Source organism: Apteryx mantelli, chromosome Z (assembly GCF_036417845.1).
Source record: "Apteryx mantelli isolate bAptMan1 chromosome Z, bAptMan1.hap1, whole genome shotgun sequence".
Taxonomy (NCBI): domain Eukaryota; kingdom Metazoa; phylum Chordata; class Aves; order Apterygiformes; family Apterygidae; genus Apteryx; species Apteryx mantelli.
In genome coordinates this window covers 73,421,142-73,442,486 of record NC_090020.1, presented here as the reverse complement: position 1 = coordinate 73,442,486, position 21,345 = coordinate 73,421,142, and positions in this window count along the sequence as shown.

The following is a 21,345-nucleotide window of genomic DNA, read 5'->3' as shown; positions in this document are numbered from 1 at the left end:
AGGTACAGTCAGTGGTCAAGCTACATTCCTCTTCTAACAGTTGCACTCGTAACACATTGCTTGCAGCAAGAACATGTGGAGATCTTGTAAAACACTATGCCGGCATCCCCCAAAATAAGAAGCTCAAAAATCAGGCCACAGGATGTCATGTGATGGATGGAGCTTTGCCTGATCTGAATCACGCAACAGGGGTGCAGTGGAAAAGGAGGAAGCAGGGTTACTGTCGTGCACGTTCCTCCGGCTGCTGCAGTAAGGCTGCCTGTCTCCTGTGAAGGACCTGTATGTTAGGCACAGCCGGTCCACAGCTCACAGCTCCACTGATGGCAGCTCTCAGACGGTGGGAGCAGGAGGGGAAGAGCACCACCACACTGCAACTCTCTGAGAAGCAGGTAACACAGCAGGATGATCCCTGAAATGCATCTCTACATCCAAAGCATGAGCCTGACAGCCTCACCCGCCTCTCCTGGGAAAATCTCTGCACAGCTGTGTAAGCCGACTTTGTCCTTTCACAGCGTAAGTGAGAAAGGCAGGATGGGTGTTGAGATATGACCCATTATCACTATACATCTGTACCTATAGAAGAACAAAATAAAGGGTATCTTATATACAAACCCAGGCCACATACAATCATGGTGTGCACGTGGGGGCTGAGTGTGGGAGTGGGGAGGGGCGAGCAAGGCTGTGCAGCTGTCACCGTATTGCGTGACTAGGAAGCATGCCCCATGCTGGATGCTTTGTCCGTACCCCACGACATCGCTGCTTCTAGGCTGAGAGAGACTGAGAGAGAGAGAGAAAGAGAGAAAGACAGGGGGAGGTTTTTCTTTCAGCAACCTAGATGCTGTGGACATGCTGTGTCAGAGAAGAACATGGCACAAATGACCTTTTTTTCCTTTTTTTATATAAAGTAGGAAACCAACTGAAAGCAATATACTGATTCAGATGCAGACCCAGTACCACTGAGAGAAAACTCATGCCAAGTAATTGTGAATACAACTATAAAATTTTACATATTGAATAATTTCAGATTTTAGCAAAAAAAAAATCTACTTTATCACAAGCAAGTAGTGCAGATAATCCATTTAAGGCAGGGATGCATATTCCTAGACATTTGTGCAGCATCTTGCACATTTTTTGGAGGCTTTATTGCATGATAAGAAACTACAGTTTGGTGAGGAATGTGGCAGATTATTGTTGGTTGTTCATTATTTCTCCATGTTTATACGCTCTAGAAAGGTACGTGTGGGTAGAAAGGATGCTGGGTAAAGTAAAACAACTTAAAATACTGACCTTGGAGCCACAGTCTAAAGTGAATTCTTCATGAGAATGCAAACCTGTCTGCAACATGGTTTGCTGCAGCTTCAAGTCCTTCTTGTTATGTTTATTCTAGTTTATTGCAAGCGTGTTGTTTGTACAATACTTTTGCAGAAAGGATGAATACCTTTATTATCTTGGTTTTTTAAATTAAATCACTTCTTATAAAACATCGTATTGAAAAGCTTTTAGGACAATAAGCAACTGATACGGGTTTACTTCAAATTTATTTTTTGCTATTGTTCTAACCAAACTAATTTCTATCAGTTGAACAACGGTGTATTCAACCAGAGCAGCAAGTGATATTTAGCTAATTTCACACTGATATCAAACTGTAACATCACTGCTTCATTACGTGAGTTTTCTCTTTTAATTCCTCAAGGTGATGTTTTCCTCAAGGTATATAAAGTATTTTAAACTACCAACTCACACCACCAGAGGGCAATGAAATAAGGCTGATTTTACAAGGCACATTACGAAGTGACTGAGTGGTCTCTAAAAGAAAATCTCTTGCATATTAAAAACCCTTTTACAAAACTGAAAATATATTATCCCATTTATTCAACATTTTCACCATTCTAATTTTCACAGAAAACAAAAAGCCGGGTTGAACATCAATATACCAAACTAAAACTACCAAGGAGAGACCAGAACACCTGAAAGAAGGTACTCTGGAGGAGATGACCAAAAAAGAGCAGGGCATCAGCAACAGTTCTGGGTGTTCCCACTCACTGAATTTGCACTCGGAGGTGCTGGGGGTTGCTGACGGTTCAGAGGAGGAACTATGATTTTTCAGGACATTTTCAAGCAGAGAAAGGTGTTTAACTGCAGTAATATGCTGGAATACCATTTTCTGTCTCAAACACCAGACATACTTTGATTCTTTAGTGCAAACAGTACAACCGGGTTACTAACATGTTCGGAGAGGAGGGCTGAGGGGCAGAAGGGCTGGACTCAAAATGACATAACTATTCCACTGAGGTCTAATGAAACAAAATCTTTTGATCAGCTAATAGAACCAAAATATTTAGCTCTGGGTCAATCCAGGATGAAATGTTTTGCTTTGGGATCATTTAAAATTTTTGTTTAACCTTTCTTCCTTCAATTTATGTTTATAAAACATAAATTTTAATTAAAATTTAATTTAAATAAAACATTTTATAGTTGAAAAATGCTGCATTGACACGGGGAAAAAAGTCTTGTATACAGAATACCCCCCCCCAAAGAGCTAGCATTTTTGAAAAGAAAGGTTTTTTAGATGCTGAAATAAGACATTTTGACATGTGTAATTCCCTCTCCCCACTGTCAGTAAGCCAGAGGAAACTGCTAACTTCTGCTCATAATAATGTAGCTTGGCCCAGTATATTATTTCTTCTTCTAAATTGTTGAATACTTACTTTTCTCCTCCTTTAACTTGTTGTAGAACTTCATCTCTTTGTCTTTATTTGTGTATTTGTCGTTTTCACTTTTTTCACTGTCCCCCTTTCTTTTCTTTTGTTCACCTATTTTGTAATTCTTAAATTATGAACTTTTTATTTAAATTTGAAATTCATTCTGTGCATATAAGCTTCCCAGAGCACCTGTGAACACATTTAGAAAGTGCAGTGAATTCCCTGCTCTCTACTAGCTCTCTGGGGAAAAAAAAAAATTCTTCAGGGCCATATCTGCCTGCATTAAAACAGTAGAAAATAGAACAGCTCCATTTGCTTCAGCTGAGTTATTCAGGATTGGAAGTAAGTCTAACTAACTAAGGGCAAACTTTAGTCTTTAATTTTGAACATCTGTTGAGCTGCAACAACCAAATATTACAGCACATGATGCCTCGACTAGTCCTGGCAACAAACGTACATCCAGAATCACCTCAGGTTGTGTATATTCACATCCCACCTTGCAGAACAAACTCTGAAACTATGTACATCGCAGAGCTGACTATTCAGGCAGAATTAAGGAAGCTGATTTGTAAGCGGGAGAACAGGGGTAGGCAAGGAAATTGATACTTAAAAAAGAGGACAGAATTCGGGAGGATGGATTATTTTTACAAAGCTGAGGCTGGACTCTTTATCTCATGCTTCTAAGAAAGCAGGAATTGCCATAATCAAGAAAACAGGACTTTTTGCAGAACCAGTACTTGGACAGATTTGACACCCACTTAACATTATCCAGGTCAAACGAGGAAGGGAAGAAACTTACCTCAAGACCCATCCACTGCAGGAAGTTCTCGGCTTCTTACAGTAAAACCGCAGGGGTACTGAGCTGCGAATAAAAGCCACACTTAGAGTTCTCCAAAGTTTGAGAGTTTTTAGACCCCAAAGGACTGGACTGTTTTCCCACATATGGAAAATATTACAGAAATGAAACTCTCCCTAGCTTCAGTATGGTAACATTATGCTAATATAATTAAGAAGGCCCAAAGGACTGGCTGGGATCCCTCTCTGAAACCTAAGGAACAGTAATTTGTGGGGATGCAGTAGAAAATGGACAACATCGGAAACCGGAATAGCTTGTTATCGATGAGAATGGAAGGTGCATTCCATTCATGGGTTTGCAGGGTTCCCAAAGCCTGGTAAAATCAGCTACATTTTATAAACATCAGATATAGTAAGTGCTTATTTTGTACAGACAGACAGTAGTTACTAGAAGATGGCTTGTCAATCAAAATGAAAGACAGATAATGAAAATGACTGCAAGCTTTGCTCAGTGGAAGTACAGCAGACTATGCTCACCAAAGAGAACCAGAAGAGAAATAGCTCAGAAGGCAACAGAATTGCAGCAGTGATGATGCTTTGCTTTTAGATGCTATCTTTCATCCAAGGAGCTGAAAGCATTTTCCAAAAGGTGGGTAAATACATGAGAAAATGTAGGTGTAGAATCTGACTTAGTGAAGGTCACACCATGAATCAATGAGGAGTTTAGGAACAGAAATCCACATCTGCAGCCACTTGATATGCTCCCCAAACCATGTTTCCTTTTCTGCTTATTTGTCAAGAACACTGTTTTCATGTGACACTCTTATTTTCCTGCCATTAAGAGATGCTGATTGTACTCGAACCAGAGCCTACTGGGCTCTCAGTTACACTGAGAGCTGGGTGTTTTGCATGCTGCTGTGGTATGTTTAGTGTCTTGCATTCTTTCATCTGAAACTGTCTTCTGCACAAAGTGAACATACATCATTCCTGAAGTTCTGCTTAGCCACCAGATGCAGTATGTGAACCTACTACAGTGTACAGTGTATTCCAGTCATCTGTGGGGGCAGCACAAGAGCATTCAGCTTCTAGAGCGCATACCTGACACTCACACTCTACCTAGGCTTCAGCAGATTTGCACAAAGGTTATTCCTATCCCTTGCCTGCACTAATCCCACATTCAAGCAAGGTTTGCAAGTAATCTGCAGTGCTGTGTCCATAGCACCTGTCACCAAAGGGGAAAGCCCAGTACAGCAAGCAAAATTCGCTGCAACTCAAAGGTGAATCTGACCTATATTCTGTGCTCCACGTTTCTTCTGGATTTGATTCCAGTTCAGCAGAATTCAATGGACATGAAAGAGTGTGTGATGAAGCTGGGAGAAAGGAGGAATGGGAATTAGAGACACAGGGTGTACCTGGAATTCTACCACTATTTCATTTTTGAGCACTTGGTCCAGGGTCAAAATGAAGCCAGGACACATCTTCAGGAGATACTGCAATGAGAAACCATTGACATATCCAAGCACTTCCTCACTTTTAATCATCAGGCACCAGCTGGTGATGGTCTCATGAGCAGTGCAGTGGCATTTGCAGTAACTAAGCCCTTCATTCTGTCTAGAGCACACTACCTACAGTCATTCTGAAATGCAAAACCTAGATTGTTTGATTCAATAAAAGTGCTTATGAAAGGTCAGACTTGCCTTAGATGGTGTTTAAAGTGAGCACTGAAGGCCAAAAGGGCACCCATTATGCTTCAGTTTCTTTCGTGTTAGAAAGCTGGCCGTGCTTTCTTACCTCTGGGGTGCAGTATTGGACAGTTCAAGTAGATTGGAGTCCTCTTATAACACAATAGAACAGAATAGATGTCCTTTCCAAGTGTTGTTGATTTTGCATTAAATAAATTTGTCAGGAGCTGCTTTTTATTATTACTTAAGTCTTTTTAGAGAAGAAAGCTGTAGTACTATTAACAGGTTCTTAACTTGAAGCCCTCTATTTTCCTAAAGTATATGTTAGGTTTGCTGAAGCCTGGACATCCAGGGCTGAGTAAAGATAAACATCATAGACAATTAATTCATAGAAGGTGTCTGGACCTTAAATCATTTTCAGTTCTTACCCATAGAAACAGTCCCTCAGTTGAATCTCACTCACTAAGCATGGTACAGGATTTACTAGATGTAAATACAGGCATGATTCTGTCACACTTAAGCGAAGTTCTTCCCAAAAGTCAGTCCTGCAGTGGTTAAGAGTTTGAAGCACATCACCAGTCTGAATAGGTTGTCCAGCTTCTTCTCATGGATAGCTGACGGAAAATCTTCTTTGGTGTAACAGCAAATATTTGTGATTTGACAACTATGAAATTCTAGGCTACCAGAGCAGAAAACCAGACAACCACCTAGGAGAACTGCTGGAGCCTTGCTACAAAACTGCTCTCACAGCTGAGCGTTATGGAACAATCTGTTATTATCAATGAATTTTTTTTTTCATTTCTCATTTTCTCATTTCTGTTACTTATCATTGAAAACACATGTTCTAGCGGCCCCTTTAAGGTTTAAACATTCAGGTCAGCATCCTAAGAACCACTGGAAAAACTTCCTAGCAACGCCTCCTGTCACTATGGTAATGTGTTGCAAGGAAGACTGAATGGAGACCTGTCACTATATAACTGGATAGCATTTTTTTGTAGTTGCAAGAGATTTCCTCTCCATAGCATAGAGGCAATATGTAGCTCTCAATAGAAAAAAAGACTTCTGTAAATTGTAACAGAAAAAGATATACAATAATGTGTGTGTGTGAGAGAGAGAAGAAAAAAGTATGGAAGAGATTTGCCTGAGGTCCCAGAATTTCTAAGGTCAAAGCTGCTTGAGGACTCATGTGATGTGTGGTAGCCCATGGCTGTTTTTTTAATAGATTTTGGATTCAGAACCCAAAGAAAGAGATGTTGAGCTTTAATCAGGTTCAGCCACGTAGCCAAGCCTGCTTACAGCATATGCTAATTTAAATGCTTGTATTTCATACAGTTGGTTTCTCGTTCAGAGTAATGAGATTTTGTAGCTATTACAAAGATGTTGCAAATGCTCCACCTGCCCCAACTAGCATATATTTTCCCAGTTTTTGTATTCTACACTTATGAACATTTTAATTACTATTTTTCTACAGTGCCAACAAGAGCCATATGCCTTTTTTTAGTTGTAAATGACAGCCTTAATTTTCACCTGTGCTTGCTTAAATTCCATAGTGAAGAGGAAAGGAAGGTGGGGGGGGGGGAAGGAGATCTTTCTTATAAAGATGCTAAGTAACCAAAATTAATAATTAGATGTAGATTACAGTTAGCACTCAAATGCCACATCTTGACAACATCCATTGCACAAACAAAAGTATCTGTTGGACTCCACTACTTACCAGAGCTGAGAAGTAGCCTAAATACCAAAAAGCATGAATAGCTGTGAATTTGCATTTAAAGTTCAAAGTGTAGCCACGTTTTGAATGTATATTAGGGAAAATCTCTTACTAGGTAAAGAAATTGTTTCTGACAGGAAGGAGGCAGATAAATTTTACCAAAACTTGACAGCAGGTAGGTCTGAGAGATGTTATATAGGAGAGCTCAGTCCTTCCTTACTGGGTGTCTGTTTGCCATACACAAATGGATCCCACACAATGAACACGATGTCTAGTGCTCCAAGGAGCAATGTTATATTAAAAATTCTGCAATGGCAAGCACACCTAGTGGAGACATATTTGCATTATCCCTCCCCATCACTGTCATCCTGGGATATCCTATCTCACCTCAATTTGTTTGTGCCATTGCTAAACCACTACTTAAGGAAATAATTCTGCTTTTCCAATACACTGGAAAGTAACTAAGGTCTTATGCACATTTTAATATGAGATGTACATTAATCTTAGAGGATACTTCGGGACATCTTGCATATGTTTTCAGGTACAAGGCTAGTCTTACAAAAGTCCAGATACTGAGCTTATTAATATCACGATGAATGATGTATTGTCACTTCCCTGGCACTGGGATGTGGGGATATTGGGGTCCCTATTACCATGACCAAAGCAAGAAGATCCTTACAGAAGAAAATACATCAACCCTGGGATTCAACACAGTGAGAGGACTAGGATAATACACTACTTCCAAGAATCTCTCCGCAAGCTGCAGCGCACAGATCCTCTAGGTACTAACCAGCTTCTACCTCTTCCCTACCCAGGCATAGTTTTTGGCTGCCTAATGTGGTCAAAACTGCCCAGCCTTCACCACTTATGTGGTATCTCTTCCTTAGAAGGTCCTATTCAGAACTTTGTCTCACTGAGGAGCTCTTCCTTCTTTGACTGAAAAGACCCTGATTTCCCAGGTCCCCTAACCCACTTTGATCCTGTCAGACCTGCCAGCTTCCTCATCTTCTCTGTGGTTCACTTAGAGTTCCTGCTTTTCTTCCCTCCCAGATCTTTAGATGCAAAAGTTGCAAGGATATTGATCTATGTGGTGACCCAGCAAAGATACTAGAACAGCGTTCCTCTGTTTCATCAAGTGCAAGCCCTTGTATCTAGCCAGCTAAAAGAAAAGGCACAGACTGGAGAAATCAGAGGTTATCATAAAAATAAACTATCACAGTGAAACAACAAAAGAAATCAATGGAAGAAATTTTATTTAGTGGAAGGCAGAGGCAGGTCTCTAAAGCATAGATGTTAATTCAGTTGGTGCAACTAGTATTTTAAACTAAGTATTAAGTTACTTAGCAACATCAAAGAGTTGTAAGAGCTAGACCTTCAGGAGGAGATTAGAATTAAAAGACAACACACCTCAGGCAAATATCCAAGTGCTCTATATATCCTTCTGGCTAGAGGAGAACCCTCAGAAACACATATATCTTTTGACTTGGGCCTTAGGGGCAAATCTTCAGTAGCTTTAGTTTTCTTATGAACATATTGTTCACTTTTGTTTTCATGTCAAATTGTCCTAGCTGCTCTTATGACCATTTGCATGCATAAATACAGCAACTATAACTATGTTCTTCACAGCACATGCAGCTGTAGTTGTACACACAGCTGTGGTATTTACAGGTACAAATACAGGCAGTGACTACACAAATGCTTTTGCATAAAGGACCAGGATACATTTTCCAGAAGCTGCCTAGCAAGCAAGATCACTCTCCCTTGTTTCTAATGCTCTCACAGTAGCTAAGGTCCACATGTCCTCCCTTTCTTTTGCTTTCTTTGCTAGTTAAACAAGAAAAATCATAAATTTCAGGCTGAATTTGATACCTCAGGTTTTACAGGCCAGCTTAATTTCTGACCTTTATACCTACGGGACACTCTATGCTTCTGAGAGAGTCTGACTTCCACGCTGAGTCACCAGAATGGCTCCTTTATCAATAAAATCCCTCCAAAGAGCTGTTTTGCTGTATGGCAGCTTGCGGACCTCTCTCTGTGAATGGTCTGCAAGAGACCAAAGTTCAGGCGGTTATGCTGCAGGCCATTTACAAAATAGACACTTTGCTCTGCTCAGGAAGCACAGAGACTGGCTGTAATTAGCCAGCTGAAAATGTACTCGCTGAGCGCGGCTGAGTGAGGAGGCACAACAGGGATGAAGCACAGGCCAAACAAGACTGTGGTGATGCTGTTAGTTTGGGGAAGGATATCCTGCATTTGACAGGCATAGCTTTCTGCTCCCACTAATGACTGCTTGAGCTATGATATGCTCCTAGATCTAAGTTGTTTCTGGCATCTCTTAGCATCTCTTCTAAGCTTCTCCTCTCATTCCAGAGCTCTCATAGTTCCCCATGCCACTGACATCTGGACTAAATCCCTTCAGGTGATTCTGGACTGAATACAATTTAAGACAGTAAGGAGATAAATCCACAAAGGAAATGACTGAATAATCAGTAGGTGATGGTTTATAAGGAGCAAAATTTACACCAATTTCTCAACCAGCTGTATCTACTACCATGATTTCATTTCTTCTTTGCTCCCACAGTGAGCATCTGGTCTATACAGTCTTTGAGACAGCCTAAGAGATCACCTATCTGTCACTGACCTACGTGACAATTAAGGTCAGATAGTACCTTAAGTTACAATTTCCTATTCAAACACATAGGGATGCTGTTACTTAGTTATTTATCCTCCACAAAAGACTTCCACTTACAGTATAAGTTTCCCTAAATTGTCTCACAGTTTTTGTTGATATCTAAGCTCAGTGAAAGACCTCTTTTATATTCTTCAGGAGATCATCTTTTGCTGATACTGGGGCAGGAATTGTTTTGCGGAAGATTGATCTCTTTTTTCTTTTGACCTTAGAAAAGGGCAAACATATGTATGATTTATTTGAATTTCTGCACATTTTCCTGAAACCAATAAAAAAATACATTTTATAAAACTTAGGGGAAAATCAAAGTTATTTTCAAATTAGAGGCTGATAACACTTCTTTAATGTATTGGAAATTCCTTAAGTTATATATCCTTTAAGGTCCTGTAAAGCAACTAAGCTTCAGTGTGCAGTTTTCTGGCAGACTTTATCTTGCTTTTATTACTCTGCATAGCATTCTTTTGCAGACTGCTAGTATCTGTTCTAGGTACCCACTGTTTAATTAAAAATAATAATAATTAACTAAAAAAATCTCCTGTGCATTTTCAGTACACAGCAGAAAAATAACAAGAAAAACAGAGACATCTATACACATAAAACCACGTGTTATCCTGACAGTATCTGACAATGTGAAGTTCAGTACCTCAGTCTTCACACCAGGAGCACCTCGTAAACCTTAACTATCCCCCTGAGTCATCAGGCATCTTGAATCAGTTCTGAGTGACGCCTGCCAGCTGTCACACACAGCAGCATGGATCTCCTCAGCCCAAGAGAGGAAAGTAAAGGAAAGCAAGACCTAAGGGGGAGCACTTGTACACAAATGACTCTGGAGCACAGGACAACACCAGGACTTCTCTTAAAAAACACAAACTAGTTAGTCCATATAATATGCACATATATAGGGGCAATAGTAAAATTATGATTGTGCTGGCACAGTCATTGACTAGATAGCTTGTAACAGTTGAAAGAACTTTATAAAGTCAATGATGCAGTCATTTTTGGCACGATAGATAAAAACACCCCCTGCCTAACTATTATAGCCTGCTGGTAAACAACACTTCTATTGATCCACAGTCTGCAATGGTTTCTGAGCAGATATGGTCTTCCAAGTTATTGATCTGCAAACCAAATGTTGTCAAGGAGGACTTTGACACAATTGACTGTAGCAACTGCTGCTTATCATCTTGAGTGTTATCAGCTCCCTAAGTAGAAGGCTGGATTCTGATTTTGCTTAGGTGACTCAAAGGCCTTTAGCTTTCACTAGAGCAGTAGATTTCTGTTTAAATTCAGCAAGGGCTTGAGAGGGTGTCCAGTACAGAAGCAGGAGACAGATCATCTCTGCTCTGTTTTGCTGGATCTCACTCTGTGTCTCCATTTGTAAACTGAGTACAAACATTCCAAGAGTTTTAAGGCCATAGGGACCATTAGATAAAACTCAGTGATATGTGTTTGACTAAGCATGTCTTCCACATAATTAATTATATAATTTTATCCATCATCCTCTAAGATCTATGGATGAGAAATACTATATAAAAGCTATTGTAATTATAGGCAAATTCCACTAAATCAAAAAAGGAAGAATTAAGTGAACTGAAAGTCTTTGTTGATCTCATATCTCTTAACTCAGCTAGCAATTTATTTTAATTTCTCCAGAGTGAAATGTATTTTTGAATATAGAGGTATATCGGATATGGGTCCTGACTGAGGTCTATGGCTGATAGAATAATACAAATATTAAGGAACTGTATTCATAATAATTTGAATTAGTACAAATTGAATAGCAGCTAGTAATTTTTCAGATTTTCTCATACTGTTCCATCAAATTCTCTAGAAAAATTGAGGAAATTTTTTTCAGACCTTCACTGTTCACCGTTACTTAAGTATTAGCAAGCAATAAAATGTTTATTTTCATTTCAGTTTATTATTATAGCTTTAATGGAAAAAATTGTTCATTTTCTTTTAGAAGGTACAGAGGTCAGTTTGATGTCCAATTTTATCAGCAAGTCTATGGACATAAGCACATTTCCTAGCTATGTCTTTGAAATTTTCTCCTGTGTGACTCACTTCAGAGTAGCAGATATTCCATATAGCCATAATCCTAGTGAATTAGTTGCTGCTTATTTTCCATTATTTCTCTCCCTTGAATAACACTGATGAAATAGTCACGCTGTAATAGGTGGTTTTGAATCCCTGTATTCTTCTCAGGACTCATTCATTTTATTATGTCTTTGGTTTGAAAACAGCTAAGGGCCAGATTGTTCCATCCTTAATCATGAATGTCATTAAAGTCATATATCCTAATAAAACAATGCTTAGTTGAGAACTAACAAGAGAAACAAGAAGCTCATTCAAATTCTTTTCAGCTTTTGCTATAATTTAAGAGTTTTTACCTGAGACACTTGCATTCTATAGTAACTTCTTTCAATCTTTTTTTGCAGAAGAAGGCCAAGGGAGAAGGACAGATAAAAACAAAATATCAAACTTAAAGTTATGCAGGTCTTATTTCTCCCTATTTCTCATACTTCAGTGGTAATAAGCAAATTTAAATTTTGACGTGATTTAAAGCATTGGTACCAGCTTGTAATGTTCTGTGAGGATGTCTTGGTACTCCATCACAGGCAATACCTTTTCTCTGTGCTATATAAAATCACCAGTTTTGTACCTAGCCAAGTCACAGAATGATTTAGCAAACTCAGATAGAATACGATAGCACCTAGAAATTAATCCTACTAAAAAATAAACATACTGTATATTATATTACTGTTCTTGTGGTTTACAAAATAGAAAGAAAGTAAAACCAAGCAAAGCTATTGAAATACATAAATAAAAGCCGATAGTCTTAAACCACTCCTCAGAGTCTCTTTAATTATCTCATGTTGAGCCTGATGAAAGAGAACCTGAGAAATTCCAAAAAGCAGCTCAGGCAGTAAACACTGTGGAACACTTTGCAAATGATTCAAACGTTCACTTAGTCAGGTCCTGACTCCCCGGGCTGACCTCTCACTGCCTGTGCCTTCAGGGGCTGGATGGGGTGTGTAGGTTCACTGTTTACCACTTGGAGGGGGGAGGAATGTCCTATATCACTCATCAAAAGCAAACAACTTCAAACAACCGAGCAGCACTGACAGACTCTTTGGCATTATCTATATACAGGGGCCAAGGCCTTTGTATAGCGCCATTGACTTCAGTGGAACTAAGCCAATTTACACTAACTGAGGATTTGGTCCGATATGGCTTTTATAAAGCTAGAAAAGAAAAAGTGCTAAGTTTCCACCAGCCACCTCCAGATTATGTTCCCTGACCAGCACGGAAGAAAGGAGTATACATTTCTTTCAATGTTGTCCCTGTCATTGCATTGTCGAACGCCCTGTAGAAGATGCTAATGATGTCATAAGCCTTCCATTTCAGGAAAATAACCTCACTCTAGCTACGATGAGTGAGACAACGCTGGCGGAAAGAGCTAACAGTAGGCTGTCAGCTCCAGTCAAGTCTGAGAGTATTTAGTTTGCCCCACACCTCAGTGCGCCAAAGGTGTGTATTATTAAAAATTGATCATGTGGCCTGTGCACCCACCTGTGAACACCTGGTGGGACTTCCTCATCACAGCACTGGCTTAGTTTAGATCACACCTTCTGCACCATTTTCTAACTATTCTGTGTGGTGTTTCCAGTAAGTAATCATCAGAGCCCAAGCTTAGTCCTACCCCTTGCATCTGTGTCCGACTCCCCGAAGGGTGTCAGATCTCTCACTCACCAGACATCTCCACTCCTAGAATTAAACAAGCTTATAATGCTAGCAGGTGTGGCAGCTCCTTGGTGAGGCCCTCGTTATCCTAAGTCAGTTGTTGGGAATGAGTCATTGCACAGTGAAATGAAATGCTTACTTATCTCTTTAATCATACTGTTTTCATTTATGTTATACCTGACGCTTTGTTTCAGTTGTTGTAGCTCTACGCTGCAGAATTCAAAACTACCAAAAAGAGAGTATCCTCAGACCTCAACACAGATATTAAAAATAAATGGTAGAAGCAGATGAATCAATTTCTTTTGTACTACAGCCCAAGGTAATTGATAATTTATTTGCATACCTTTTTTTCAGAATTACTGAAGCTTTGCCCACTCCTCTTTTCAGAGCTTTCTTTGTCTCCTTTGAAATTCAGTGACTGCTCTCATATTGCTTCAAGTCCTTGGGAAAAAATCTCACTTCCTATGCTGGAAGGATTCTCCTGTCTCTCTCAAAACACACCTTAAATCTTGCCTCTTATTTTCCCCAGAGAAATAGGAAAAAAAAACCATTCATAGTCTTTTGTTTCGCAAAAAGGTAACTAGCTTTTAGGCAAGAACAGACTGCCGTCTTCATGCAAAACCTGACTCCTCAAAAGAACTGCACTGCTTTTAGTTTCACACCTTGCACTTGGAAGGGGTCATGATGAGAATATTAGTGTTGGTTAAAACATTTCTTTACTGTCCTATTTATTTCTCGATAATGTGTAAGACTGTTTTGGTGCACTGCTTGTGTAAATGCAGGGTAGCTGCAATCACGAAGATAAACACATACTGTGATGCCTCTTTGATGCTTTGCAGTTTCTGTTATTACTGTCCTTCTCTTTATCCAGGTATACGTCTTTGTTTCATGTCTGTAGGAAACATAACACTTAACCTCATGAAAGGAGTCTGTACGGCATCTCCTGTTTCGAGGTGGAAGCCTGTTGGGGCTCTTCAGTTGCAGGTCCCACAGGCAGTTTCCCTTGGGCAGGCTGACAACATTCCTTCCATCTGGAACCTTCAGAGCTTAACAATTTCTGCATCTCGCATTCGTTTTCAATATGCCAATGCTGTTGGGTTTTACTCCTTCTGTTTTCAATAAAAATGCACATATAGCTTCAGCAAATATGCTAATAACACTGTATATGGAACGTGTTATATTGCAAAATCACAGCAATCAGATCAGAAAATAATATTTACGTTCAAAAGGAAAAAAAAGGAGAAGCGAAGCAGGAAGGAGAATACAGTAGAAGAAAGTAAGAGGAAGAGGAGGAGAAAATGCTTCAGTTATGAATGCAAGACAAAACCAATAATTTCTGCAATTAAATTATTCTTCCATTAACTTCTCATCTATACAGTGTTTTCTCACATAATGCAGTTTCACTTAATGATGTGATCTCTTCTTCCAGGCTTTTTTCTGATTTCTAGCATCTTAATATTTTTCCACTCAGAATGCTTACAGCTATCCATGCTGGATACGGACAGGACATCAATTGCACCTGTTTTACACTCAAAACAACCTTCCTCTTTTTTATTTTTTTCTCCAGAGCTCTCACTTCATTCTTCACATTCTTGCTGCAGGAATCTCTTACTCCCCCATCTGACAACCTAAGACTCTCCAAAGACTCCCTTCTGACTGCCCTTCTTGTAACACAGGCCTCGATCCAGCAAAGTAAAAATATATGCACAGTGTATCACGAATAAGCCAAAATACATGAAGTTAAATACATACATAGGTTTCCATTGAATCAGCCCTTACAGTACTACATCAATAATGAGGACATTATCGCACAGATGCTTGTATTATTCTCCAAAATTCAAATGCCGAAATTGCACAGATATAAAGGGGTGTTTTTCTGAAAATTTGCCCCTAATCTCAATGTGCATTTCAAGTTCAATTTATCAGATATTTGTAATAGAATGTGGTACTAATTACTGGTAGTGTCACTCTACAGGTATTTTTCTTCCCATGAATCTTTAGCTCTCAGTTTTGCACTGGGGTAAGTAAAAGAGATGAATTAAAATGTTAAAATTACTTTGTTTATCAGGATTACACACAACTGGCAGATTGAAACAACTAACTGATTTTTACCTGCCCTGACATATTTTAACTATATAGCCTAATTGCATGTCCCATTCAATTAACTAAAGTTCATATTCTCCTGTTCAGACAAACCAAATCATTAAATTGTTATTATGCTAGTGAAGAATGAGGAACTGTAACTTAAAAACAATGTTAGCCCTACATCTTTACTAATTCTTTATTAGCATAGCTCCATTACTGAGACAGACCCAAAATAACTCTAAGAGTTAAACTGTGCCTGTTAAACACAGCTTACAGTGCAGCGAAGATCTGTATCACTGCACTGGAGAGAGCAGGAATGCAAAGCAGCCCTTGCTGCCCTGGCTGCAAAAGGGCTGCAATTCTACCTGGCATTTTCATGAGCTGCCCAAGGCAGGGAGAACTCCTGAGCCATTCTCTCCTCTGCTCATGGGTAAAAAAGAGCCTAGCTCCAAGCAACCACCCGAAGATTTGCCTCCCCAGGAAAGGTACTTTGCCTTCATTACAACTGGTAGAGAGGAACAACTTTCAGTCCTCTTTTGACTCTCAAGAAAATTATTAACTTGGTCAACTTTTAAAAGAAAATCAACTGTGTCTTTGTAATGGGATAACAAATAGAAACATCCTCAGGCTAAAACAGTAAACTGTTGTTAGACATTCCTTTTTAAAAAAACTATTTTTTCATTAAGAAAACATATATGGTTTGCTCTGATAAAATTCAGTCCTCATCATCTGCAAAAAAGCAACAGCCACCAAAGATTCAAGAGAAGCTTGTCTGCATGGTGGAAGCTACATCTACAAATACTGAGTATTAATCTTAGATCTAATCCTATAGAATAGCCTATTAGTATCAAGCAGGATGTTTAAATACTTTCCAATTTCCCTCTTAACAGGATTATCTATCAAGATTACATTTTATCTCTTTCATTATTCACTCTGGTGATGAAACTGCCTTCCTCTCCTATCATAAATGACCTGCAAATATCCGGGCTGGTCAGTGGTGATCAACAGTATGTCATTTCATTGTGTGCAGATGGCAGCAACGTCTGGAAGCAGAAATCTCACTGCTAACTCTCCTGAGAGCAGCATATTAAAATGTTGCCTTTGTGGAGGGCTGATGTGGATGTGGTAGGCCACTTACCATTTAAATAAATGTTGACATACTTAAAGGTTTTAAATATATCAACATTTAATTTACAAACGACAGTGGCGAGTATGAGCGTACTACAACACACCATGGCTGTGGAAAATAAAAAGCAGCAGTTGATGCCCCAAGCGTAGAAACAATATGTTGTTTCTGTGCTGCTCCGTTGAATTGAGCTGTTTTTCTAAATACCTTAACCATACAAATCTTCAGGATGTGCTTAATAAATTCAAAATATGAAAATACATCCCCACCCTGCTGTCATGGTATCATGGTGTCCAGAGAGAAGGCATCAAGCAAAGAATGAGTTGAATGTTAGCATTTTCTAATAAAAAGTTTAAAAAAGGAAGAGGAGAATGAAGCTTACACTTTGAAGTGCAAAGATAACAAATGTGTACTCAAATACTACTGCTGCAACAAAAAATGTGGGTACAAGTATTTGCAAAGACTAGTCTATAGCACACAATAAAGTCTCCATCTTCTTTCACTTGATTTTCTTAATGTAATGTGGAACTCACTAATAAATGGACGATCAGTATTTTTATCTCTAAAAAATAAGAGATAAACAAGATACATTATCAATGACAATAGATCCTGCTGGCTACCATGCATCTCAGTCTGCTCGGATATATCTGTGGATCAAACCCTTGCTGCGGTTATTTACAGTCCTGTAAATAAAATCAAAATACGGTGCTGAAGAGATACTTTGCAGTTCCCAACCCCCTGAACAAAACCCTGACAACTGAAAGAACCTTGCTGTTTGTGAGGAACGGCTCACAGCTTAAATGCATTCTAGTGGGAGTTCTGATAGGACACTTTTAACACAGGAAATTGCAAGTCAGACTGATACCCTAAATTTTTCACAGGAGATCGGGTGTGTCTGTATCAAAGAGTACACTATTAAATTGTAATGAATAAGTAGCAGCACACCTTGAGAGCAGAGAATCCTCTTTTCTGGTGATACAGTATTTTTCCAACTCTTCTTGTCATAAGGGATCAGAACGCATTAGAGAAGCCAGAACCAATAAAACCAAACCATTCATCGCTGCAGAAAGCTGCTGATTTGAGTATCGAAATCTGAAGGGATTTAAGTTGTGACTGTACTGTGGCCTTACAACAATTTCCTGGGAATTGTGAAATACAATATAGTACTTTGTACAGAATCCCATCAAAGGGAGCAATTTCATCTCAATAATCCCAGTACATTTCTCTGCTTCCAGGTGCTTGGGCACTTTTCTGTTGAGCATCTATCTAAAATTTTTCTCTTAATCTCTTAAAATTGAGTCATTACATGTTTCTCATTTGAGCCTTCCAAATTCTTCTCTGAAACCTTGGAGGTCTTGACTTATATTCACTTCAGAATCCTGTTCAAACAATTCCTTGCTTTCACTATTTACAGTTATTTGAAGTCACGCCTGGAAGGCTCCCATCTGTGCTTGCTTTTCACATTTAACAATCACTCTGTAATGGCGTTATCATTTTCTGAAACGTAGATGGTGCTTTACACAAAGTAATAGGACTTCCATTGACCACAGATCCAAGAAAGCACTTGAAAAACTAACAATTGGCAGTTTTCCTGTTTCAGTCAATCTTTTCCATTTTATGCAGTGCTTTGCAAACATAAACAACTAGATGATCATGCTACAAAAAGAACTTTAATTCTGCATGTGCTTATACTGATTAAGATCATAGGATTCATTTCAAAATAGATTCAGAGTATGTTGCTGTTGTTTATTTTTAAAACAGTATTTTCACCAGTATCTCTCTTCTTCTTCTCATCCACCTTGCTCTGTAAAGCCAGTGCAAGGAATTTTGGGTGAAGCATTTAGTTTTAGCAAATAAAGGATGAATTTGCTGAAACAAGTTAATAGGTATCATGAAGCTCTTATAATCTCTTTTATTTTCCACGTATACAACTCCCTTCACCTTTCTCCGGTGTCTTTGCTGCTGAGCATGTCTCTTACAAATTAATCTCATTCGGTGCTGTCTGGCATTTGCTCCTCTTCATTGACAAGTTCTTTTCTTTCATGCATACTTACCAGAGCATTACACAGCCCACCATTGTCATCAAGTTCATAGCACATCAAGAACTCACTGATATTTATTTTCACCCTAAAAGATTCAGGTTAGGATGTCCTGCTGCTGAGGCAATACTGAAGGAAGGTCACATAAATAAAAACACATAAAAGAGGAGCTGAAATTAGAGTCCTTCTGTGTTTTCTTTACATAACTGATGCTGCCAAAACATTTTGCTTGCATGCACAGCTGAAAACCTCTGGCTGAGCTATGTTCAGGAGTAATATTCATATTTAGTGGCCCCATTCTGGCCTATGTTAATTCTTAACTTATGTGGTTTTATCGTAGTGATTGTTCAGTAACTTGGCAATGTATTTGTTTCGTAGCAATTTTACTATCTTGACAAATTTAAGGTTTGTTTTCATTTCTTGGTACTATAGGGAAGTCATGCAACGCATAATTCTTTTTCTCTCCTATTGGAATCTTTGTTGATTTAAGATACTATATGTAATGTGTCCTGGTTTGTTAAAGTCATCCATGCTTAAAGCTTATTTTTTACATTCTGTACAGGGCAACTAGGCAAGTTCTATGTCTGTTGGATCACCTGGAATAATACTGTACACTTCAACTAACTTTGTGTCCCAGCCTTTCCAAGCAAAAAAGTGGGATTTCTCCCTTGAGGTCAAGTCAAACTGTGTGTCTTTGTGCTACTGTATGAAACTCTCTCAATCTCGGGCAATTGTAATCATCTTGTCTCTGCTTCTTTTTGTGGTTGTGTGTCTATCTGGAAACTCAGCCATAACTTTATGTATTCCTTAAGCCACAATAAGCTAGCAACACTGCCAAACAAGCAGCCTTACCTTCTCCTTGTTCTCACCTCCACATTTTCCTTGTGACACAAGTGCTTTCCCAGACAAAGTAAAGAACCTGGCAAAACTAACCCAGGCAAAAAAAAAGTTAGTTTCAACCCATAAGTTTCCTGATGTGGTTCAGAGTGCACAAACACTTGCGCTAGCACAGACAAGGCACTGACACTAGAACAGCAGTGAATTAGGAGAGCAGGACGATGTCTTTGTTTTAGCAGTGCTAGCTAATGCCAATTTCGTGCACCTACCACAGTTTCAGTTCATTTCTTTATGGAGTCACAAACCACTCTCCAGCCAAACTTTGTGTATTATCAGGAAACCCAACCAAGGCTCCACTGCTGCAAGCTCATCAGAGCTTTGTCCTATTGCTCAATGTCAACAATTCTGTAATTCTTCAAAATTTGTGAAATATGTTTATATGTCTATATGTTTATTCCTTATCAAAAGCATGACACAACAACCCTCTTGCCTGACACCACTGACTTGTGTTATGTTTCTTCATCTCCTAATGAAAAAAATCTGTTTGTCCTTGTATTCTATCTTCTTGCTTTCATGTTCTAATTAGATGTACTTCTCATTTTTACAGCTCACAATTTTATTTGCCACACAGAATTCTCACTACCCTTGCAAGTATTTGCTATTTCCAAGTTCATGTCTCTTTTTCCTAAATATTATACCTTTACATTAATACCTAAGCCTCAGAGGAAACTTCACCCAGAATAGTTTGCTAGATTTCATCCACTTGCACATTTCAGAAAGGCAGTTTTCAATTCACTGTATCCATACATATTTTCATTTTGAAAACAGTTTTCTTTCAGGAAAATTAAGCGATTTAAAAGGTTAAGTAATTTAAAAAGTTAAGTAATTTAATTATTGACACAAATATTTTAATGAGATGTAATAAGAGTTTTTTATTCCCTCTCTTGCTGCTGCCAGCTCTACTTGACTACAAACCTTGTGATATTTGGTGTTTTTCTTAAAGCACTATGCCTCAGAGTCCTGTATGGACACAAGGATTCAAACTTGTGTTTAAGAAACTATCACCAGTAGTTATGGAGAAAAGTTTTCAATGTGGTTCCTAAATTTCCAATAGCTAAATAAACAACTTAAAATGTATTTAATGAAAGTTCATCACATTTAAGCTAATCTCAAGATACTTTAGTGATGCTTGTTGTGATATTTCAGACATGTAAATGGCTCAGAATTGTAAGAGGTCATGGCAGAAGAGCTCAATATTGACTCATCCTTGTTTATACCACACAGCTGGGAATCATGAGCAACTACCATCTTCTGAGTACATGAAGGCTTGTCTACACTGTAGCGCATCTTGTATGAGGGTACCTTACCCATGTCCGGCTTTGACAATCGATATTGTTGATTCCTACAGCCAGTATATTTATCTCTACACTGATACTTCAGCTGCATGTGTTTGGCATTAAGATTTCTGTGAGCAAACACGAGGATCTTTGTGCTTCATGAGCTAGAGCCACTCCAGATTTTGTTCTCAATCTGCTGTTAGAAAACTTGTTTCTTCTTGTCTTTCTTAGTGGAAGTGGTTTTAGTTCATCTATATATGTATGCAAAAAGCACAAGCTTGTAGCCTCCTGTGTGAGACCTCCTGTGTGAGGTGCCACACTGGCTGTTCCTTGCTACACCTTTCTAGCTTAGCTGTGAATGCTGAACAGATTGAGATCTCCTGCTACTTCTAATGCTCTCCTGAAAAGTAGATTTGACAGTTGAGACCACTGTATTGATACCAATCACATTGGTTGAGGCAGATGACATATGTCAGTAGTTACCTAGCTAGATTGGACTTAAGAGTGGTGTGCTCTAATCTCCCGGACTGTCCTTACTGGGCTACAGTTGCTTGCTTGCTGCTTGAGATAGTCACCAGGATCCTCTCTCTTGAACAGA